This window comes from Lepisma saccharinum, chromosome 10 (assembly GCF_977018435.1).
Source record: "Lepisma saccharinum chromosome 10, izLepSacc3.1, whole genome shotgun sequence".
Taxonomy (NCBI): Eukaryota; Metazoa; Arthropoda; class Insecta; order Zygentoma; family Lepismatidae; genus Lepisma; species Lepisma saccharinum.
This window is the reverse complement of record NC_139238.1, coordinates 74,085,985-74,110,409: the sequence shown is the minus strand read 5'-3', so window position 1 is coordinate 74,110,409 and position 24,425 is coordinate 74,085,985. Positions and strand designations below refer to the sequence as shown.

The following is a 24,425-nucleotide window of genomic DNA, read 5'->3' as shown; positions in this document are numbered from 1 at the left end:
ACTTGATATATAAATAACACACATCGTGAAAAAAAATAATCTTCGGTATATATAAATAACACACATCGTGAAAACAATTAAATTTCTCTCTAACACTCTGAAAATTTCTCTTCTTCGATATGACGACTGAAAAAATGAGTGATCTCCAAGCATTAAAACAAATGCTAAATTTGTCAGTCGAGTATGTAAAAATTCAGGAATTGGAAGTCGACAAACCTTACACGATAACTTCCGGTTCAATTGTTTCTACCCAGTATGGTCCCAAGGTACGTCTGTTGCTCAACGCACAATACAGTCTATTTTTGCCAGATCGATACGCTAACATGTTATGCGACGAGAAGCTATCTATTTTAATCGAGAACAAAACTCGAATCGTGTACAAGGGGACAAAGGAACTTCTTGGCAAGAAAACGAAGCACGTAATAGAATTTGTGTAACGTCTGCGAGGCCTTGAAAATATATAAATAACATACCGTAAAAAACTACACAAGAAAAAATCTCAGAATATATATATAAATAACATACCGTGAAAATAACACATAGAGCATCAACATGAAGCCCAAGGGTGTCGTGTACCAGATACCATATTCGAATCTTAAAAATCTAGGTACCCTCGATGGGTTACTTACCAAGAAACAACGCGAGAAGAAACGTTCTTGCTTGTCGAAAGGACACGGAATGAAATTGCTGCTCAGCACACCTCAATTGAAAAGATTGCAGCGTTCGCGGAAACAGCAAAAGATCGGAGGTTTCATATTCAGCATCCCGGCCATCCTGGCAGCATTGGGGGCCGTTGGAAGTTTGGCCGGCGGAAGTGCCGCCATCGCGAAAACCGTCATCGACTCGAAGAAGAACAAGGCGGAATTGGAAGAACAGAAACGTCACAACCTGGCCATGGAGAAGAAAGGAGGAAAGGGCGTGATGAAGAAGTTTAAAAAAAAGAAACAGAAGCACTCACCAACCGAGACATTGAATCTCTGATCGAACCGTTACAAATCAAACACTTCAGAGGAGTTTTCATGTCCGACTCGTTACCTTCAAGCGTTAAAAAAAGAGAATGCGGAGTAGTCAACTTGGACGGTCAAGAAAATCCAGGCACGCATTGGATATGTTACCACAAAAACGACAATGATAAAGCATTCGTTTTCGATTCTTTCGGAGGTGTCCCACCTACAAATTTAATTCATTATCTGAAAACAAACAAAACCTCCATATACTACAACGACGAACGCATTCAAGATTTCGGAGACGTGAACTGCGGTCATCTCTGCCTCTCCGTGCTCGCGTTTCTCTCTAAAATAAATAACCCTACGGTCGAAGATTTCCAGAAAGCATTGTGGAACCTCAAACAGCATCACTAGGATGGGCGTGTTCCATCTCACGAGCGAATCTTCCATCTTGAAACTCACGCTGCACGACGACATCGTCTATCCTAAATCCGTGGCTCTGCGTGCATTCTACAGCATGTACCTCATACCCAACGTTACGCAGCACAACAACAAAATTAGCGTAGGAAGCGAACACATCGTCGTCACGCCAGGACAATACAATCTTTCCACTTTGCAAGCTCAATTACCCAAAGGCACATACCTTTCTCAAAATTCGGTCACGCACAGAGTGGAAATCCTATCCGCTACGGAGACCGTGGACCTGGGCACCATGGGAGAACTTTTAGGTTTCGAGAATGACACCAAACTCGAAGCTGGCATCAAGCACGTAGCAACCAACATTCCTAAATTCTTGGCCATAGAGACTCTGAACGTTCACTGCAACGTGGCGGAAGGCATGATCACGAAATCTTCGGACGGATTGTTAGGAAGTCACAAGCAGACGGGAATCATAGCCACGTTCAAACCAAGTTCCGAGTTCATGGAACCGATCATCTTCACGCCCTCTTCGCCGATCTATTTTCCAGTATGTCGCAACCGCATAGACGACATAGAGTTGGTGGTGACGAACGAGAAAGGAGACGTGGTGGATTTCGCAGGTGCCACTACGACGGCCATCGTGGAGATCAACGTATAATAAATAACATACATAGTGAAAAAAAAATGGAGCAAATCGAAAGTTACGAATTGCAATCTTTCCCTCCCAACCGTCGCACGTTCGCCAATCTCAACGAGGCGAACAGGGAGATCGAATACGACGTGGACGTAGGGGATGGGTTCGTTCATCCTCACAGAGCGGACCTCTACCTTCAATTCGACGTGGTGAAGAAAGAAAGCGGAGACGCGTTTCCTGCAGCAGCAAACTTGATACTCGTGGACAACTTCGTGCCTCACCTGTTCTCGCAGGTGGAGGTGAGGAAACACAACACCGTCATCGACAGAATAGATTATCCAGGCATCACGTCGACGGCAGTGGGAACGTTGAAATTATCCAAAACGGACGCAGCGTACTACCAGGCCGGGGGATTCGAAGCCGGAACCAAAATATCGACGACAAGTCACACGGTGCTCTTTCCCATGCGTCTGCTGCCTGGTTTCTTCTCGGACTACAAGGAGATCATGTGGAAGGGAGGACTGAGGATCACGTTTCGAAGAGCGGCCAACGACAACGACGCACTGATGCGATACGCTACTTTAGGTCCGGACGGCACCACGCCGATAGCCAACACTCTACCCGAAGCAGCCAAGTGCGTCATCCGAAGCATGGAATTGAGAATGCCGGTGGTGGAATACGAAACGAACTACGCCCTCAAGTACAAAGCGGAGATCTTGAAAAGTCCGCAGGTGCCGATTCACTTTCACGGTTACCAGTGCGTGCAGAAGATGGCGTCGGGAAGTCACATGGAATTCGACGTGACGACGCAGTTCAACAACATACAGTTCGACATGCCAGATTTCGTCGTAGTGCTTTTTCAGACCGGGAGAGACAAGAATCAGGAAAAAGATTCCAGCAAGTTCGACGACTGCAAGATCAAGAACGTTTATCTGAAGAACGGTAGGAACGAAGTGTTCCCGATCGAGAATTACAACCTCGACGTGACCAAAAACGATTACCTCAAACTTTACGAAGCTTACACGGCTTACAAACGCGTGACTGAGGGAAGCGTGGACATGTACTACACCCCCAGCGAATTCAAAATCCGCAGGCCGATGTTCGTCATCAACACCACAAAAAGAAAACAGGTGGTAGTCAACGATCGCACCAACATCAAGGTCGTCTGCGAGTTCCACGACGCGCTGCCTGCCAATACTCTGTGCAGCGTCATCCTGATTGCAGAGAAGTCCTTCGCCTACGACGTGAAAAACGAGAGGGTCACAGAGCAGTTTTAAAAAATATTGCCTTCATCGAGCAAAAATAGCTTTTCTACATTCCCCAATTACAAAATTTTTAATCTAAAAACACATCCAAAGCACTCCAATAGGATGCAGAGTGTTTTTTAGGATCAAATCGAATTTCTTAAACAAATTGAGGGGACTTGCTTGTAGTTGAGTAGTTATCATCAAAACCTATCCAACAAACCCACAATCATCATCCTAGCTTAATTAGGAGCCGAGAAAATCAATATCTTAGAAAACGTCTTAAGATAATTGTCTTAAGAAAATTTTCTTGACAGACCGGAAGTAACATCTTGACAGACCGGAAGTCGACTTTCTTAAAGATTAAGATATTTGTCTTAAGACGTTTTCCAAGATGTTGATTTTCTCGGCTCCTATGGGGTCTAGAACCATGTAACTTTGATCTATGTATATATTAGTACTTGCCCAACCCTGTGGCCGAGTGGTTAGCACATCGCGCTGCGATACCAAGGGTCCCGGGTTCGAATCCCGGTCGAGCATGGTTGTTTGTGAATATCTATTCATCCATTTCATCACTCATCCCCAATCTTCGCAAATTAGCCAAAAGGTACAAAACGCGAAGTAAAATAAACTAAATCAATAAATCAATTAATATACCAGTACTTTTCCTACATGTTCACTTACCTTACAACCCCCCCGATCAAAAAATAAAATTTACCCCCCTGCGCGCATGCGCACATGTATAAATTTAAATATAAGCTCGATATTGAAACAAAATATTATTCCTGCAATTATTTGCAATCTTGGCCAGAGAGAGAGGAGGAGAAAAATAATATTTTAGACTGTAGGTCTAGGTCACCCGAACCGGACAACATTTAAGTTGGTATTTTTTTTAAGTCCACTTTATGTGCAGTAAGACTAATCGGGACTAGACCTACAAAGTTTTAAAGTGTTATCCGAACCACTTGTACCTCCAGCGAGTATCGAACCCTTGAATACAAACCTACCTACCACTGCGCCATGGAGGAGGCCCCAGACGACATATTTGCACTACAACAAGCAAAAAATAAATTCATATCTGTGCATATGGGAAGTCCAATACATAGTTGGTAATGTGTGATGTGATCAGCACCAAACATTTAATTTTTATGTATGTCCGTGTTTGCCCCAACCCTGTGGCCGACTGGTTAGCACATCGCACTGCGACGCCAAGAGCCCCGGGTTCGAATCCCGGTCGGGCTTGGTTGTTTGTGAATGTCTATTCATCCATTTCATCACTCATCCCCTTTCTTCGCAAATTAGCCAAAAAATACAAAAACGCGAAGTAAAATAAACTAAATCAATAAATCAATCATTAAGTTCCGTGTGTTGCAATCATGAAATTAAATTTTAATTAATTTTTTTTCTATTCATCTCTCTCTCTCTCAAATCTATATAGCCTGTTCATATTTGGCATGTCGGCCATTTTGTTTACGTGGTAAAAAAAATCTCAAGCCACTTTTTGCGAATGCTCGTTCTGTAGCCATAAGTATAATTGGATATAGTTGTCAGATTTTATTTAATTTGAGGTTTAATATCAATAAGCGTGCATAAAAACTAAATATTTTAAATAAATAAGATTCGAATAACTATGTACTTTCACTAGACTTTGCGATGGCGCATCGATAACGTCGTTGTCTTGTAATCAAGAGTTCGATACCCGGTGGAGGTACAAGTGGTTCTTGAAACTGTAGGTCCAGTTTCAAAAATCAACTCACAAAAACAAAGCCACACTTATAAATCAAAGCTAACTCATGCAAGCTAAGAAACAAAGTTACTTACCTTTGGAAAATACTGCAGAAATGCTTTTCACTATCGTTTAAAATAAAAACAGAACTTTCTACACCAGTGCTTTAAGTTTTATACGGTTTTCTAATAAGGTCAAAAGTGAAATGTTAGCCAACGCAACGTGGACCAATAGAAATCCGACACAATCCGCTCTAGAAGATTCTTCCCCATACATTTCAGCCACGTCATTTTGAATAATGCATCGTATTGCATCACTGGCATCTATGCTGCTAACTGACATTACTATATATACTTCCGTCATCCCAAGGCCTACCTATTGTTGAATTTGCGTTATTGCGTCAATATTCATAGCATGCGAAATCCCCCTTCGCATTACAGGTATTTCAATGTAATAAAAAGCTTTAGAATTTCATTAGAGATAAAAGAACGGCATTTCGAAACCAACACAATGCAATTTCCTGCTCATTCTCGTAACCTACTCCATATTCGAGTGAACATATTTTTGTTTAATATCGTAAGTCATTTCAAATATAGGTCGAAAAGCGGGGTAGCATAAGAGCAAAATTTGCAGAAGGTAAAAAAAAATAGCTTAAAAAAACTGATGCCAGAGCTTTTCTTCTTCTTCTGTCTAATTTTCTCTCATTGTAGGTTAGTTTAGCGCGTAAAACAGATTACGCTGAGAGCAAAAGCCTATTAGCAGGTCGTAGTAGATTACACTGAGGGGGGGGGGGGGGGCCTTACACTAAGAGAGGCAGCCTTATAGGTAAGTCATTTCAAATGAAGATCAAAAGGCGAGGTAGCATAAGAGCAAGATTTGCAGAAGGTAAAAAAAATAGCTTAAAAAAACTGATGCCAGAGCTTTTCTTCTTCTTCTGTCTAATTTTCTCTCATTGTAGGTTAGTTTAGTGCGTAAAACAGATTACGCTGAGAGCAAAAGCCTATTAGCAGGTCGTGGTAGATTACACTGGGGGAAAGGGGGGGGGGGGAGAGGCAGCCTTATAGGTAAGTCATTTCAAATGTGGGTCAAAAAACGAGTTAGCATAAAAAATAGCTTAAAAAGTGATGCCAGAGCTTTTTTCTGTCCATTTTTTTCTCTCATTGTAGGTTAGTTTAGTGCGTAAAACAAAAACCTTGGTGATTTTTCGAGTGAGGAGTTGGCAACACTGCTCGTGCCTTACGCGAGAAATCCATTAAGGTGAGAAAGTAGGTCAAAAGATGGGCCCAGAGTCGCCTGTTTCACCTACTATAATGTAATAATGGCGCCCCCAGATTTCTTTCTGAGATAGTTACATTGTTAATTATACACTGTCCCGGGAATCTCTGGAGCTAGCGAACGAAAACAAGTCTATGCGCACGTAGTGACTCGAGAGGGCTCGACCAATGAATACGAGAGAGGAGATGTGCTTTGCCCCGAACACTCGGTTTCTCCCCTTCTCTTCCGTTATGCGCGTCTTCGCTCCACAAATCCCAGAACAAAGTATAGAGAGGTACACCTTCCCTTACTTTAGAAGCATAAAATATTACTTTATGTGCATAAAAGTTACTTTAGGTATGCAACATTACTTTGGATGCATCGAAGATTACTTTCGGTACATCAAAAATAACTTCAGGTGCACTAAAGATAACTTTCAGGGCAAAGATGGGTTTTGTTGCATCAAATACAACTTTGGATGCAGAGGATGTAAGTGAGAAAAGGCAGGGATATAGAGTGAGACAAGTGGAGTACGTGGAGGGAGACAAGTGGAGTGCGTGGAGGGAGACAAGTGGAGTACGTGGAGTGAGACAGGTGGAGTACGTGGAGTGAGACAAGTGGAGTACGTGGAGTGAGACAAGTGGAGTACGTGGAGTGAGACAAGTGGAGTACGTGGAGTGAGACAAGTGGAGTACGTGGAGGGAGACAAGGTGACTACGCGGAGCGAGAAATGGGGAGAACGTAGATTGAAAAAAGGGAAGGATGCAGAGCGAGAAAAGGGGAGTATATAGAGTGAGAAAAGTGGAGGAAGAAAGAATGTGGAGTAGGAAAGGAGTAAGAAAGCAAGACATATAAATGGGAAAAGCAGAGAAATGGAGGATAGAGGGTGAGAAAAAGACTTAAGGGAGAGATACACACATAGATGAAGTACAAAGGTTTGCAAGCACCCGCAATACAGACCCAGGACGTGAAAGAGGAACAGATGTTGAATTGTTCTCCAATATTTCCACTTGCCGAAGTTGAATTGCATTCAGAGTGGATTTTGTGCTCATGCAACATTCCTCTTTCTTTGGTAGCGTCGTCGCCTTGTAATGAATGGGTTCCGGGTTCGATACCCGGTGGAGGCACATAGTGGTTCGGATTCCACTTTAAACTGTAGGTCCAGTCCCTTTTAGCCTTTCTGGGCATAAAGTGGACTTAAAACAACAATTCAACAACAACATCATTCCTCTTTCTTATTGCACAATAGAAACTGCACATTGTAGCATTCCCGGCTTGGGCTTCAATGTTCTCCAATGCATGAGAAAAATTTACTTTCCTACATTCAACACTTACATTTCGAGCTAGTTTTCTTAGCTATTGTACTATGGATGTCATTTTGTAGTTTCTTTGTCGTGAAATATTCTATTTATGCCGTATAATACACATCCTCTTTAATTTATTCTTCGTAGAATATCATTACGGCTAGGCTATTTATAACTAAAAATATGTAAAATATGCCAAAAAATGTAAATAAATATCCCCAGTATGAATTTCTATTAATGGGGCTTTCTCGTACAGTTTACGTTTTGAAGGGAACTATTTATGTAATATTGAAATGCAAGAGTCATAAGCAAAATGTATGAAATTGAAAGTGAGAAAGGCTATTTATTTTATTTTAAACATCAGTGCCATCTGACGGGATATTTTCACCTCATTCTTGCTAGTTCACTTTATGATTGAATGAAATGAAAACGGTGGGTGTGTCAGCCAGTGGCGTGCCCAAGGCAGGTGGGGGGGTTGGTGGGGGCTATAACCTCCCTTTGGCCCAGTATTTATTAAAAAAACATCAAATGCAAGAAAGGATGGAGCGAATTTACAATATAGAGAAAGTCTCCAATTTTGTTAATTTTCGGTATACTAACTAATTTTGACCTCCTAATCACGAATCTGTTGAAAAAAACCAGGGGTCACGTCTGAAAATTTGAAAAAAAAAACGATTGAATTTTTTATATATATAGGTGTATATGCGTAGTTTTACGAACAAAAATGTAATATCCTGTCATTGTGTCCAACCACGCCGTTGTTTAACAAGAAAATGATTTATGATGTTCAATTCTAGTACGATCCCTATTTTTTCGATGAATTTAGGGGTGAAATGAGTGCTAATGAAACCTAACCTAACAGGCCTAACCTAACCTCGTGTGAATGGTTCGTGGGGCTACCCGTGGATGGTTTTTGGGGCTAACGTCAATGGTTTGTGGGGCTACCCGTTGATGGTTTTTGGGGCTAACGTCAATGGTTTGTGGGGCTACCCGTGGATGGTTTTTGGCGCTAATGAACAATTTTTCATCAAAATGTACAATTTCCAGACGTGACCCCCGGTTTTTTACAACAGATTCGTGATTAGGAGGCCAAAATTAGTTAGTATACCGAAAATTAACGAAATTGGAGACTTTCTCTATATTGTACATTCTAGCCGAAAGGATGGCGAAATGAGGATTGGCTACTAAAAAAATGTATACCTAACCCCCTCCTTTCGAAAATCCTGGGCACGCCACTGGTGTCAGCACAGGCTGCATGCAACTGTTACATTATACTAAGGCCAAGCCCTTTACAAGAAATAAAATGAACACATGTGTCTGAGGTAGAGTGACCAGACGTCCTGATTTTCGCAGGACAGTCATTTTTAGGGACATGTTCTGCGGTCTGCGATGCTACTCAAAAAACCAAATATGTCCTGCTTTTTAACAGCGTCCTGCCAAATGTCCTGAAAAACATCCAGACGAATTGTTTACCTCTGTGAAACTGTTAGTGCATTTTATATTAATAGTATTGTTAGTTTGCAAAGAAATACTTGTACAGGGTGGCTCAATAAGTCACTTAACACCCTCAGTACAAGGCCACTGCGGCATGAAATTTGAAATTGGCGATAACCAATCGTTATCTGGCCAAGGGGGAACCACATTGACGCCACCCACACGGTCGGCGGCCATCTTGATGTCCGCCATCTTGAATTCAACTTCAGAATTTTAAATGGGAAGGGGGTCGTGCGACATATCAAAATGGGCTAGAATTTCACGAGAAATGCAATGGTGAAGGTTTTTTTTGACGTATCTTTAACCAGTAAAAAGTTATGACTGAATTCTTGTACCAATTTGCTCCTTTTCGAGGTGTTAGAAAAATGCCTTAAAATTTGTTTAGCGCATCGGTAATGCATCGAGATCAAAGTGACGTCTATTGAGAGACGTTCGCATGCCATTGCACATTATTTTAATGGGATACATCCATGAAGAGCTGTGCATTATGAATGGTTGTCGCGAACAATTTACAGTGTGACGCTTCCATTGAATTAAAAGTCCTTCACAGTGACAAGGCTAATGTTTATGTTCATAAGGAAGTTTATAAACAGAATATGCGACCCTTGTCATCTGATAACTAACTTTGGACAAAAACAGGTTTATAACGTTCCCATAAGTGTTCTGGTGTTCTTTCCTATTGAAAAAACTTTGTAAAAAGTACCTTCTTTCATAAGCAAGGATGAAAAAAAACTGTTTATTTAACAAATCCAAGTAGCCCTAAGCATTTAAGGTTCCGTTGATGGAAAATTGACTAACCAATCGTGTTCCACACAGCACGCCACACCATTAACTTACCAACACTAACCATTCAGCTTTGATCTGTCAAAAATGGGTTATCAGATAAAAATCATCGAATATTCTGTTTATAAACTTCCTTATGAACATAAACATTAGCCTTGTCACTGTGAAGGACTTTTAATTCTATGGAAGCGTCACACTGTAAATTGTTCGCGACAACCATTCATAATGCACAGCTCTTCATGGATGTATCCGATTAAAATAATGTTCAATGGCATGCGAACGTCTCTCCATAGACGTCACTTTGATCTCGATGCATTACCGATGCGCTAAACAAATTTTAAGGCATTTTTCTAACACCTCGAAAAGGAGCAAATTGGTACAAGAATTCAGTCATAACTTTTTACTGGTTAAAGATACGTCGAAAAAACCTTCACCATTGCATTTCTCGTGAAATTCTAGCCCATTTTGATATGTCGCACGACCCCCTTCCCATTTAAAATTCTGAAGTTGAATTCAAGATGGCGGACATCAAGATGGCCGCCGACCATGTGGGTGTCGTCAATGTGGTTCCCCCTTGGCCTGATAACGATTGGTCATCACCATTTCCATGTTGCGCGCTGCAGTGGCCTTGTACTGAGGGTGTTAAGTGACTTATTGAGCCACCCTGTAGATCTAAAAATGTTACTGGCGACCTTAATCTTACTAGAAGCAGATATTGCATGTAGTCTGTTCATGATATGATGTGAAAGGTACTGAGTGATTACTAAAAGTACATGCAGGTGCGCTTTGAAAATTGAAAATAGCCCAATTCTGGGGATTTGCATGTTTGATGCATTGATGTGATGATTAGTAGTACTTATCCCAACACTACAATCAGAGGGCTGTCGCAGGTTCCACTCCCACCACTGGCCAAAGAAAGTTCACCTGAAGACTCTATTGATAATGACCATTTAACATTACATGTAGAACCATTGTCACTAACATTCAGATAATTATTTATTGCCAAGGCAATTATATATTCTCATTATTTGTGCATATCTTGTTTCTTGACTACCAAACTATGGAAGATAATTTGTTCAATTAACATGAAAAGTACTCTCCCTAATTTTAATAATCGATAATTTACGCATGATTATGACTGTTTGACTGAATATCTTTTCTTACTCTTTTACAGTGACGTTTCAGGATAGAAGAAAGAAAGCAAAATAGTTCAAGGTAAGTTTTTGCAACTCTATCTTTTGTAATAGTAGAATTTAAAAAAAATGAATTATCCGTTAGGGAAGATCAATCATTTGGTTAACTTCTGAAATATATATTTCAAGAATGCGCCTCTAACTCTATTTTTATGAACATAAGTTAATTGGTAAGTTCGCTGGATTACCAACATGTCAACACGTGGTAAAACAATGTTGCACTGGAATTTTGTAACGAAAATAAATTGCATTGTAATCATAAAATAATGGAGAGAATTCCAGTGTATGAACATGGATCACAAGAATGTCTCGCCGATTCATTCAGCCATATTGGATGTGTTTTTACGTATTTTCCTCCAGTTTCTCCAAGCAAATTTTGGGATAGTACAAAGTGTTTCACTCGCTCTCGGCACCTGATTTTCGCTTATAAAAATCAAACTATTGGTCATAATGTAATGAATTTGACATACCTTAGTGTATGAGAAGCATGCTGACGTCATTAGAGATGGCGCCACAGTCTCTCTAGTTCTTGCGTGCGCACGCGCGTGCCTCTCGGTGATTCTGCCGTTAAATGCCAATCGTACGGACGTGTGCTTTCAGTCTGAGTTCTGGGTCCTGCTATTATGACGCACCTGATAGTGGTTCGTGTTCGTTCGAGTTCGGTTGAAAGTTCGTGCTTACAATCGGTGGTTCGTGATTACTGTACAGTAACACAGCAGTACAGTTATGAGTCGGTACTCAGTATACAAGCGTGTGTCTTTCGCACATACTGGAAAACGGAATCCACAAAGGCAAGCCAGCGACAATTTATTGCACAGTTTGGGATCCGGAAACCGCCTGCAAAGTCTTCCATTCAATATTTGGTGAAGAAACTGGAAACAACGTGTGCATGCATGCATTGATGTTAATGGCGACCACTTCCAACACTCGCTGTGACGTCACCATGTTTGTCATACACCATGGTATGGCCGTGGCAAAATTTCATTGCATTCTGACCAATAGTGTTACTACCTTACTTATTTTGTAACTTTGCAATGCCGTGTTAAAAAGAAAATTTGATATAGTGTTACCTCAAGTCATTGTTAATGTCCGCGATACTACATGTTGTGACGCAAATATGAACGCGCCAATCAAGGCGTTGTTGAACTAATGTATTCACCTTTCTGTAACTATCAAATGAAGACAGCTCGCTTAAGACAACGAGCATTTATTATGATGTAAATATAGATTTGCCAATCAAAGATTATCCATGTTTGATGAACTAACCTAATTGTAATCAAATAATGTCGGAACATTTAAATTTGTATATTTCCAAAATGTAAGATTTTGTCAACGTTAAAGAAATAATTGTTAACTCAAATGAATATGTAAACTTTCTTTGTAAATTATTAATTGCCAAACTATGTATTTATCAAATATCTTTCTGTTGTAATTTAGAGTATTGTAATAAGAAATTACCTAAAGACAGGTGTTCGAGGCTGGAACTTTGGGTATAAATACGAAGGAGTTTGGTCCGTAAAGAGGTCTGTTCTGGTGTCAGTCTAGGTAGAAGTGAATAGGTGCAAGCCGCTCTTCTTTAAAGACCTAGACTGGCCAAATAGGAACGGTCTAATCTAGGAAGAAGTGAATAGGTGTATGCCGCTCTTCTGTAAAACCTAGGTTAGCCGAATGGGATATAAGTTCCAATTTAGGAAGAAGTGAATAGGTGCAAGCCGCTCTTCTTTAAAGACCTAGACTGGCCAAATAGGAACGGTCTAATCTAGGAAGAAGTGAATAGGTGTATGCCGCTCTTCTGTAAAACCTAGGTTAGCCGAATGGGATATAAGTTCCAATTTAGGAAGAAGTGAAAAGGTGCAAGCCGCTCTTCTGTAAAAACCTAAATTGGCAATCTCGGGTGATAACTCCAAGTCTAGGAAGAAGTGAATAGGTGTATGCCGCTCTTCTGTAAAACCCTAGGTTTGGGCCACCCTAGTCTGACCTTTCTAGTAAGTTCGAAATTATCTATTAACCATTGATCTCCAAGTTCCAGTTTCGAGTTACCTAACCTCTGGCTGTAAACACTCAAGCAGTAAATAAACTTTTCATTAAAACTTCACGACGTTGGTTGGATTTGTTCTGCACCTACCCTGAAGATAGGTTTCAGTGTAGACCCTTAGAACCTCAATGCTCCCGGCTATAGGAGTAAAGGGTGAGGAAAGTTACTAGGAACGTAACAATAGTTTGATTTGTACAGGGTGTCTCAAAAGTAATAGCGCAAACTGACACAGGTGAAAGTACACGATAATAGAAGCAAAAATGTCTCAGTAAACATGGGTCTGCAAACGAGCAGCTTTCGAGGTAATCGCGAATGTGTGATTACAAGCCGCCACTGAGTTCATTGTTTGTAAACGTCGTCCTAGTTGGTAAAATGCTAATAATACAGTATGAAAAATCAGGAGATCTCATTGCTTTTATTGAACATTCTACTTACTTTAACAAGGAATACAGCACCACTTTAGTATGTTCTACGTTACAAGTACTGTACACTCGTACCTGTTAAAGGAGGTGTTCAAAGTGTCGTCCTTCCATTTGGATGTAATACTGGACGCGATTCTGCATTGAGTTTCGAATTCTTTCGAACACCCCCCGGTTCCAAAGAGCAAACCTCTGAACGAGCAAGGAGTAAAGCACTCGGTGTTTAAAAAATACAATCAGTGACGGCTTCTCACCACACATTCGCACACATTATTAGGACTCCATTAAGCCTTGTTTCCATGATTATGAAAAACTAAATATGCTGACCAAGGCAGTAATTTATTTTATTAAAAACATAAACTAACGTAACGTTTCAACCTTCTAGCAAGGTCTTCTTCAGACTCTGTATCAAGTACAAAAGTAACCAGATACAACAAGAAGGGTAATATATATACACAAAAATTACTCCCTCCAGACTATTTAGAAAGTTGTTTGGAACTTTCTAGCAGATGACTTTCACTTTCCAACTTTACTTTCACCTAAAAGGCTAAACACAATTACTTCCATATAGAATGTGGTTGGACTTTTTAATCTCACGCTCTTTTCCCTTCATTTTTCCTCCTTCTCCTCTCCTCTTTTTCTCTTGTCCTTTCCACTCTTTCCAACATCTTCTTCCATTCTTTGTTTAACTTCAGTCCCCCATTCCAGTTCATTGTGTCTTCTTCGCCTTTCTTCTCTATTTCCTTGGCTTCCTTCCATTTTCTCACTAGCATTCTCTTCTCCCTTCCTATTTGCTTAGCCTCATCCCACTCTATGTCATGTCCTGTTTCTCTCGTGTGTTTAAATATTGCATTTCTCTCTCTCTTAAGTCGTACATCATCCCTATGTTGTTTCAACCTGTCTTTCAGCCTTTTTTCTCGTTTCTCCTATGTACACACTCTGACATTCTTTACATTTTACTTCGTAGATAATCCCTTCTTCTTCCCCTTCTCTGTTTTCCTTTTTCTTGTTAGCATTCCTCGCTATTCCTAAGATGCTTCTTCCTCCCTTCCTGTAAGTTTTAATTCCTGCTTTCCTAAGCACTTTGCATATCTTTTCTGTGGTCTTCCCCATACTCCTTATTCCAAACCTTCTCTCCTCTTTTTCTTTCTCTTCCAATTCTCCCCTGCCCGTTTTCTTACTTCTTCTGTTTATGTCCAGTCTATCCTGCTTCTCATAGCCATTCTTTTCCAGCTGTTTCCATAGGCTATTTATTTTGCCTTCTTTTTCACATTCTTTCATGCATATTTTCTTGATTCTGTCCTCCATATTCTTTATAAAATTTGTTTTTGTCACCTCACTTACATCACTTCTTTTGTGCACTTCTTCTGATGCCAAGCGGTTTCAATTTCTTGTCCTCTTTTCCTTTTCATCAATATATCTAGATAGCTTAACTTGTCTTCTTCTTCTATTTCAAGCTCCAATAATATCCCTCTTTCTTCATCTTGAATTTCTTTGGCAAAAATGTCAAGCTGCCTCTTCGTTCCCTTCCATATTCCAAAACAGTCGTCCACATATCTGCAAAACAGAATCATTTTGTCACCTCCCTTTTCTATCACTTTATTTTCCCATTCATTCATAACCAATGCTGGGCTTAGACTGGAACCTATATTTAGCCCTTCACTCATTAACATTATTTTATCTCCCATTATACTGTAACCGTTATTCCAAATGGTTTCCAGCGCCTTCACTACCCTTTCACTATCCCATTCTCCTATAATTTCTTGTCCCATTCTCTTTTTAATAATGTCCAAAACGTGTCCCCTCTTGATGCTCGGGAACATACTTTTCACGTCTAAGCTAAACATTGTCGTCTTCATCTCATTTTTTTACATTATTAGGATTTTACCAACTAGGACGACGTTTACAAACAGTGAAGCCAGTGGCGGCTTGTAATCACACATTCGCGATTATCTCGAAAACGGCTCGCTTGCAGACCCATGTTTACTGAGACATTTTTGCTTCTATTATCGTGTACTTTCATCTGTGTCAGTTTGCACTATTACTTATGAGACACCATGTATAAGCGAAAATCAGGGGCCGAGAGAGAGAAACACCGTGTACCTTAAACAAGGTTTCCGAACGGTTCTTTCAATTTCCTCATCTTTTTCTTCTGTTCTTTTCCTCGTTATTGTGAATCTATGTACTTGCTATAGTGAGGAGAAATTCATCATTTTTATGTAACCATTAATGTAACGCCCGTGTACCAACCGCATGAAGTATACTTTCTAATGTTTAGTTAACGATAAGTTTGGCTCGGCTATAAATCAGAAACAGGGAGAGGTCACTTTGTTTGGACAATCTGCATATCATCTTAGTAGTGCATTGTACTGAATGACTGGTATTGTGAACACGTAAGTTCGTCAGTAAAAGAGAAACAACAACATATAGAGCATTTTCCAAGTTTTTATATTTCAAGATTCAAGATTCTCAGTCAGCAATCAATCAATCAATCAATCATAAATTACATAAATTTCAGTCAAAATTTCAAAGTTTCTACGATAATATTACATTGTTCCTAAACTGTACAACGTAACTAAGCAATTACACAGTGGAGGCACAGTGGTACGGAACCCACTTTCAATTGTAGGTGCAATCCCGATTACTCTATTTCAATAAAGTGGACTAAGAAACAAAACTCAAACAAATTAACGATGCGTATAACCAATGTACGCGAAAAGTCACTAGAAATTTAATTTACTTTCGAACGACCCTCGTATTTACAAATAAGAAAACGTGTCAATTCGTACAGTGCGTACTAGTTCAGACGAAAAGTAAATCACATGTTACACAGAAGCTGGTGGGTCGTTAAGGAGAGAATGAAAAAGAAGCAGGAAATTTAGAATTTAGCGTCCCAAGAACGACAGGGTCTTCAGCCAGTGACGTAAGCAAGGGAAACTGGTGTGAAAATAAGTCCGTCCAGAGCGTGGTGTGAATAAGGGTCTCGCACTCCGTCCTGTCTTAACTTTTTTTATTTCCTCTGAAAGCGACCTACCACCGCTAAATCCATCTTTCCGCCTCGTGGTATTTCATGCAGGGTTGCTAACTTACACTATGAATATATCACTAGACTGGAGGTACAATAATTCTCGAGGAAAATGTATCGTTCTTAATTGGAATGAAACTTAGTATGGGCTTTAATTTGCGTTATTTACATTTGCTAATATTTGTATTATGTTGTCTACCTTCGTGGCGGATTGGTTAGCACAGTGCGCTGCGAAGCTAGGGGTTCCGGGTTCGAATCCTAGCCTGGTCGTGGGTGTTCTGTGTGAGTGTGCCTCAAACGATTTGATCATATCACCTCTCATCCTCATCTTCACGATTAGCAGGGTGCGAAATCCTGGGAGGGACAGGGGGATTTCCCCCCACCAACAATCTTGACCTCAAATATCCTCCCCACCAAAAATGTCCCGGGCAGGAGAGTTTTTCTTGTAACAAGAAAATATAAGCAAGTAGTATTTACTTATGTACATGCATAAGGATAATATCGAAAAGGCACAAAATAGTGAGTACATAATGCTTTCTCTCTTTTTCAAGAGATTATTACTCTGTCTACACCAATAACAATATGCGTGCAATAAAAGAAGAATGCAAGTCAAACATAATTATAAATTATAATAGTTTTGTATTTATACAAAAACTAAACAAAAGCTTGTACATAACAAAACTATTTCGTAATTTATTGACATCTTTAACAAGTTAGTAAATAAATCAATTTGCTACTTTACACATATCTGATATACGTATATAAAAGTAACTAATTAATTACTTTATGTGTATTTAATAATAATGTATTTTTAAAAATATTTAGTAATTAATTGACTTTTACATTTAATAACATTATAAATATCCATATCATAATAATTGATGTATGTATATATGTGTGTGTGTATATACGTATATGGAGGTGTAGATTAAAATCTCCTTCCGTCCTTCCACCCTCAAGATTTCTCAAAAGTGGCAGAAAGGCGAAGTAAATAAACAAAAGCAATCAATCAATCATTCTGTTACTTAATGTCGCTTTTTTGCCACTTCTTGCTAATCGCGAGGATTAAGATGAGTGATGATTAGATAAAATTGATGAATGGACATTGTTCGGTTTAACTTTCTGGAATCCAGTAAGTAAAAATTCCGAAAATTGAGCTTCCTAATTTGGTGTAGCGTTTTGTTTCTCTGACGTCATAATTATTAAAGGTGGAACTTTATCTACTTTCGCGTAGCAAGGAGACTCGACTGTGATGCCACCAGAACTATTCGTGAAGTGTGCGAATTGGCAACTATGCTCGCTGCCCACGCGATCCGCGCAATTCGCACCGCACCTCGCGGCATCCTGCATTATGCATACGTATTGTGCTTCTGTCAAAAGGATCCTCTGGGACATTCTGATTCGGTGAATCAGGAAGCTATTGTGTAGTCTGTGACCTGCTTTAACGCTAGCGGGATTCACAGTTAAAAGTTTTTTTTTTAAAAAAATCTGGTCTTGTGGAAATTCCCGTTTCTGCACCAAGACTAGTCCAGAGGCAACGCGATGAGAAGCGCCTTATTACTGGCATACATTAGGGAGCACTTTCTTTCGATCTATGTAGTTTTCTGGCCATCCATGGCAGTGTTTCTCAACTTCCGGGCCGCGAGAGGTTCTCCTGAAGTTTGCGATTTGCAGCCAGAGCTGGCAACCAGCTGGAAAGATGGTATTTCGTTCAAATTTCCACTGGGATAACAGAAAGTGATCTATGATAGTGCTGGTGAGGAATCAAGCCATCTAACCCGCCTTCAAATTTGGGAGGTTGACGGACGGGCATCACGGTCAAATTAGTTTGCGCAGCAATTTTCATCACCAGATATATTGAAGTGGATTTATTCTGATTAATTGGAAGTTTTCGACGTCCGAAATGGAACATGCGAATGGAAATTATAACTTACTAAATTAATGTATTGATATTGGCTACAGGAAAATATAATACGAGGAGCGTATCATAAAGAATTACACTTTATTGTATTCGATACATACAGACATAGAGACATTTAATCGGCTATATGCACTTTCTCAACATAGTCCCCCTGGAACTGTAGACACTTACGCCAGCGGTGTCGAAGTCGTTCGAGACCATTTTGAAACCAGTTCTTTGGAGTTGCGTGCACCCATCGCTGGACAGCCTCATGGAGTTCCTCACAATTGTTGAAATGGTGACCACGCAGGGGCTTCTTCATGGCGCCAAACAAGTGAAAATCTGACGGTCCCAAATCGGGAGAGTATGCTGGATGTGGTAACACCTTGAAACCCAGTCGGTCAATAGCAGCTGTTGTTTCACGACTGGTGTGCGGCCGGGCATTGTCATGTTGGAGAAGCACACCTTTGCCCCATTTGCCTTGCCTCCTCTTTTGAATTGCACGACGCAACCGCGTCAGTGTTGCCACGTAGACTGCACTGTTAACGGTGGTTCCCCTCGGTAGCCAATCAATGAGGATGATGCCATCACTATCCCAAAACACAGTGGCCATTTGTTTCCCAGCCGTGGGCGCTGTTTTGAATTTCTTGGGTGGGGGGCTACCCTTATGTTTCCACTGCATGGATTGGAATTTGGTTTCCGGTTCGTGGTAATGCAGCCACACTTCATCACCTGTCACAAGCTTCCCCATGAAATCAGCTGGATTCTGGTCGTAAAGTTCCAAAAGCTCCCTGGAATGTCTACGCGTTGTTCTTTGTGGCATGCGTTAAGACATTTCGGTACCCACCGAGCTGACACTTTACCCATTTTCAAGTCACTGTGCACAATGGGTTGCAGGGTTCGTCTGCTTAATCCCGTAATCCTCTTCAGTTCCGTAAACGTCACACGCCTGTTCTCCAGTATGACATTTTCCACACGCGCGATGTTTGCATCTGTTTTCACACTCACATGTCGCCCCGGACTCTTTCCCTTCTCCGTCGACGTTTGACCATTTTTCCAGCCAGTTACCCAATTATACACCGTTTTCCGTGACACTGCATACGCGCCACACACAGCCACTAACCGTCTATGGATACGTGCCGTTGTTTCCACTTCCTTCCACAAAAACCAACTCGTCCATCGTTGACCACGTTCATCTTGTTCCATCTTGTCCGCAATAGCACTCGTGACGTTGTGCTTCGACGGCTGCACAGGCCACAGACTGCGCACTGCCACACGGTGCTGCCACCTGGCGGTAGACAAGGTACCTATGCGTTCATCCTGCGCAGTGCGTGGAATTACGCCATTTCATTTTGCATTAAAACAATAAAGTGTAATTCTTTATGATACGCCCTCGTATTCCATTATATCCAGTCGTTATTAACTAATTTTAATCAAATATTACGAGGTTACTGACAACAAGTTTAGACATAATCAAATGAATACTCTCTATGAATAGTGCCATAATTTATTTATTAATAAATTTCAATGGTACATATTAATCAATGTATGAAGTTTAGAAAATTAGGAAGTTATTTACGAGTAAAAATATTGGGATCGGTGCATCAACTTTTAAAAAAACTAATTTACCGGGCCACAGCTCTAAAGCGGGCAATCCATTTACAAAGAAAACTAGAGGGAAATGCTCCCAGCCCGTTGGCGAGACCCTGCGACCGCCAAAAACTGGAGTAAAATAGTTTCACACTTGCAGCTGAAAAGTCAACGCCGCTCGTTTGTCGTTGCGATTTCTTGGCTTCGCCCATCCATTGCATTCTGTCAATTTCTCGCGGCAAGACCCCTGGATCCTGTCCTTTCAAAACATACCTGCTTTTTTCAATGTTATCAAGTGCCCTTTTAAAAAAAGAAAGTATAGATTTTTTTTGTAATGAGATTGTGCATACAGCAATACGAACTTGTTGATTCCCTTAAAACTGAACGACAGAAAATTATAGAAAACTGTTTACACATGGAGGAAGCTTAATATTTCTGGGAGAGGGGTCGAAACCAAGTGTCTCAGAATAATAATAATAATAATAATAATAATAATAATATACAGGGTGTTCATAAAGTCCCGGTACCATTACAAATAAACATAGCTCGGAAACTACGTGCAATAGAACAATATGCTGTTGATTGCAAAATGAGCTACAACTCACCACGTTTGCATCAATGTGCGTCCCTCTAGTTGCTCTCAGAACATCAAGGCGTCTTCTTACCTATTCATATAATAATAACAATACTATATTGATTATTTTACATATTTATTAATATTTTAATTTAATTTAATATTTAATTTTATTATTATTATTACTACTACTACTGAGATGCTTTGTTCGAACCCTCCCAGTAGTTAGTGTACCGCCTTGGAGTCGATAAATCAATTGATTGGAAAAGATCGATCAAAGATCAATTGATGATGTAGTTGTGTGGGCAAGCAAGGGTTATTGTTGTTCGCGATGACGTCATAAAATGGGCGGGGTGAATTTGTGTGGATGATTCTGATTGGTGGGTTGTTTTAAAATGGGCGGGGCCTAATTTTGTGAGGAGCGTTTTGATTGGTTGTTGGGTAGGAGGAAAAGTATTCGGGTTTTTCCCGCGGCGTCTGGAAACAGATGGCGTTGGATGATTCTGAAATTCTGGGAATGTGGGTTGGGGAGGAGGATAAGTATCGACGATTATCCGGTGACGGTTGGTTTTCTCGGAATTTCCGGCGTCTGAAAACAGATGGCGTTGATGAGGCTTTTAAGGCATGCGGTGAAGGTTAAGTGTCTGTTCTTGGAAAATGTGGTTTGTTGAGTGTTGGTTCGAGGAAATGTTGTGAGTATTAATGGATGTGGTTTGTGTAATGGGTCGGGAATGGTAATTGCTTTTGCAGTTTTGAGTCAAGTGTTTCAAGGTCTGTTTTTCAAGGAATTTTGTCGGGAGATTATTTCAGGGTCTGGTGAATGTTCGAGCAGATGGCGTTGAAGTGTTGAGTGTTCGAGTTCTAGGAATTGTGTGGGATGAGAGTAGGGTTTCGGGGGAATGAGTAATGTTTGATGTCTGGTGTTAATTGGTTTGGTGTTGCGAGAAAGATTATCGTTAAGTGGTTCCAGGAATTGGTGAGCGATATGTGTGTGTGTGGACGGTTGAGGGTGATATGCATGGACAGGATGAATGATGTGCGGAATGGTTGAATGCTGTGCTGGAAGGAGGATTCTCTGCAAAGCATGTGGGATAGCACGTGATGCAGAAAGAGCATAAGGAGAAAAAAGTGCCGGAGAAGACGGATGTAGATAAATTATACAGAATAAAAAAAGTACGATTCTCGGAAGAGTTGAGTGTGTACAGTGTACCAGGACAGGAAGAAGATAGGAGAGGCACGTGGGCGTTGGATGCTCTGCGCGAGAGATTACGTATCGAATATGACTGTGTTGATCGTCGGGAGGAAGGTATATAAAATGGAACGAGCCAGATATGCATCATAAGAGGTACAACTGTCCGCCAGATAACTGTCCACAGCTCAGCCAGCACAATCGGCTGTCAGGTTGCAGATACTGTAGTGAGAAAAGTGATCAGTTTCAACGGATCAATCCTACCTGGTATATATATATATATATATATATATATATAGTGGTTATCTTGAGGTGAGTAGAAGTGTAAAATGGGTATAGGGGGCTGGATATTGCAATTTGTCGGCAGTGTAATGGGGATGAAACCTGCTGCTCCAGATTTGTCGCCAGTGACGACGACATCACGAAGTAGCCGTCTACTGCCGTCTCCTCCACGGACACCACGGTCGTCGGTACAGCCTGAAATGTTTAAGGATGACAACCCGTACGTGAGCGTTCCTAAGTATTTTACGGAACAGCAATTTCGTAGATCGTGGGAAGCAAAGAATGCTGCACAACACAAATATGAGAAGTTGAGACGCTGTGGAAAGAAAAGTAGTGGTGGTAGAGGTGAAACGTTGAGGAAAAGAAAACATGATGCTGATAAAAATATGCAGTATAATCCTTTGTACGGTTACATAGAGCGTTCTCCGAGGAAGGCGATGTGTTTTGCATACCCTGTAACAGTCTCCGATTCGAAAAGATTGCATGGTGTTAAATCGAAAATATTTGAGAGTAATAGTCCCAAAGTGTTGGTTTTTGATAGTCCGGTAAGGTACAGGGAATCTCTTTTAATAACATTTTACAATAGAGATCTAGTGAATGAGAATTTTATGGAACTTGAAAGTAATGGTTTTCCGATCAGCATGCAGTACATCAAGAGTCGTAGAACAGGATTATGCGAGACACATTACCTTTTCGAGAGAGCACCTGTATACGGTCATTTGCCGTACCATGTGTGGAGCAATCGTGTAGCCGGTGAGATAGCATCTCACGGATATAATGCAGGACCTTTTACTGTAGTATCGGGAATTTCCTCAAAAGATTGCATCTGTATGGAGACAGAATCTGAACTAAATTCGGAACATGTAGATATATCCGATCTGCATGTTCCTCCACGTTGTCTGGTTACAAAATATATCATGATGACGGATGAGAGTTTAAATTGTGGGCGTGCCGCTGTCGAATTGACACGGTACGAAAATTTGGAACATTTACTGAATGAGGAGATTCCCCTGCTGTACCGAGTGGGGTGTCACAAAAAATACATGATAGTGGATTATAGTGATGTTGCAACCCTGATGCAGATATTTAGAAAACAATATCGGGAGTCTATGTTATCACTGGGTGAAATATTTCAGTGGTTTAACAGTAGTGTACCCCTACAGGAGTCGGTAAGCGATACATTAGGAGTAAAAGGTACTGCATTAGATTTAGAAGAGTTAGCCGACTATTGTTACAACCCGTTACGGCGTAACGATCTAAGATCAAAATATGCTTTTATTTCCAGTGTCCATAAAGTTGAAGAGCAGTTTTCGAGAGGTACAGGCCCACATCGTGAGTTCCCCGAAATAATAGAGGAGACTGACACGTCGGAAGCAGAAAACGATACAGCTTGAAAGGTGAGAAAATAAAAATCATTACCTGTGGCAGCAGAGGTTTATTTTAGAGATGTACAGCCTATGGTGGGGGGGTAGGCTGTTCCCGGTCCTCTGGTGGAGGTAATGGAGGCGTACGATGTCCGTCCTCCTCCTCCTCCTCCCGCTGCACCAAATTAATGAGGGGTATATGTTCCTCCTCTTCCGGAGCAGAAGAAGGAGGACGAACATAGCCTCTGAGGACCGCAGGAGGTATCAGGTGAAGCAGGTTGTCGCCCCTACGAGCATTGCGTCGACCCATTCTGAAAAACAATATATAATAATTAAAAAATATATTCGGTTCCATGTAGATATTGGCTATAAAAGAAAAAGTGGTATGTGACATATATAATCGGAAAATGGTGAACATGCATGTGAAACCAGGCCGCAACTGAGGGCATTTTGAAACGTGAGGTCTGGGAGAAACAGGACCGTGACTGAGGGTCTTTTATTTCAATTTGTTCAAAAACGTTTTAAACTTGTTTAAAACATTTTAAACTTTTTCGATTTTTTCGATTTTATATTTTCGATTTTATTTTTCAGATTTAAATTTCCGTCTGTCCATAATTGAGCTACAAGGATAGTCGATAGGTTGTCGGACCATGTCAAAATATACAATGTTATAAGAAATAAATTAAAATAATTACCTTTGACGATAATAACGGAAAGTGTCGGCCATTCTTTCCCGATTGAGTCGACGCCGAAGTGCGGTTACGGCCAACGTCTGCTCGTATACCCGTTCGATGTCAGCCTGCTCCTCCAGGCACCTCCTAACATCCCTGGTGAGCTCTGCGAAGTGCTCTTGTTCTTCTACTCCTATTTGATATTGATCAAAAGCATTCCGCAGAGCCTCCCCCTGCTGCATGTTACGTTCCTGAAAATATGTGTGAATTAATATATAACAGTGATTACAGTTCGTGTAAAAAAAAAATAAAAAAAAAAAAAAAATATATATATATATATATATATATTGATTGATTAGTTGTTTGAAGTCCACTTT

At 40.6% G+C, this 24,425-nt stretch overlaps 1 protein-coding gene across 1 annotated transcript in view; it reads left to right on the top strand.

The window, feature by feature from the left end:
- The window catches only part of LOC145993945 (uncharacterized), a 372,994-nt gene that overhangs the window by 116,566 nt on the left and 232,003 nt on the right, over window positions 1–24,425 (top strand). The window contains exon 2 of the mRNA XM_083129916.1: window positions 10,981–11,021. The gene's annotated coding sequence lies outside the window, so the exon portion shown is untranslated. The remainder of the gene's footprint in view (window positions 1–10,980; window positions 11,022–24,425) is intronic.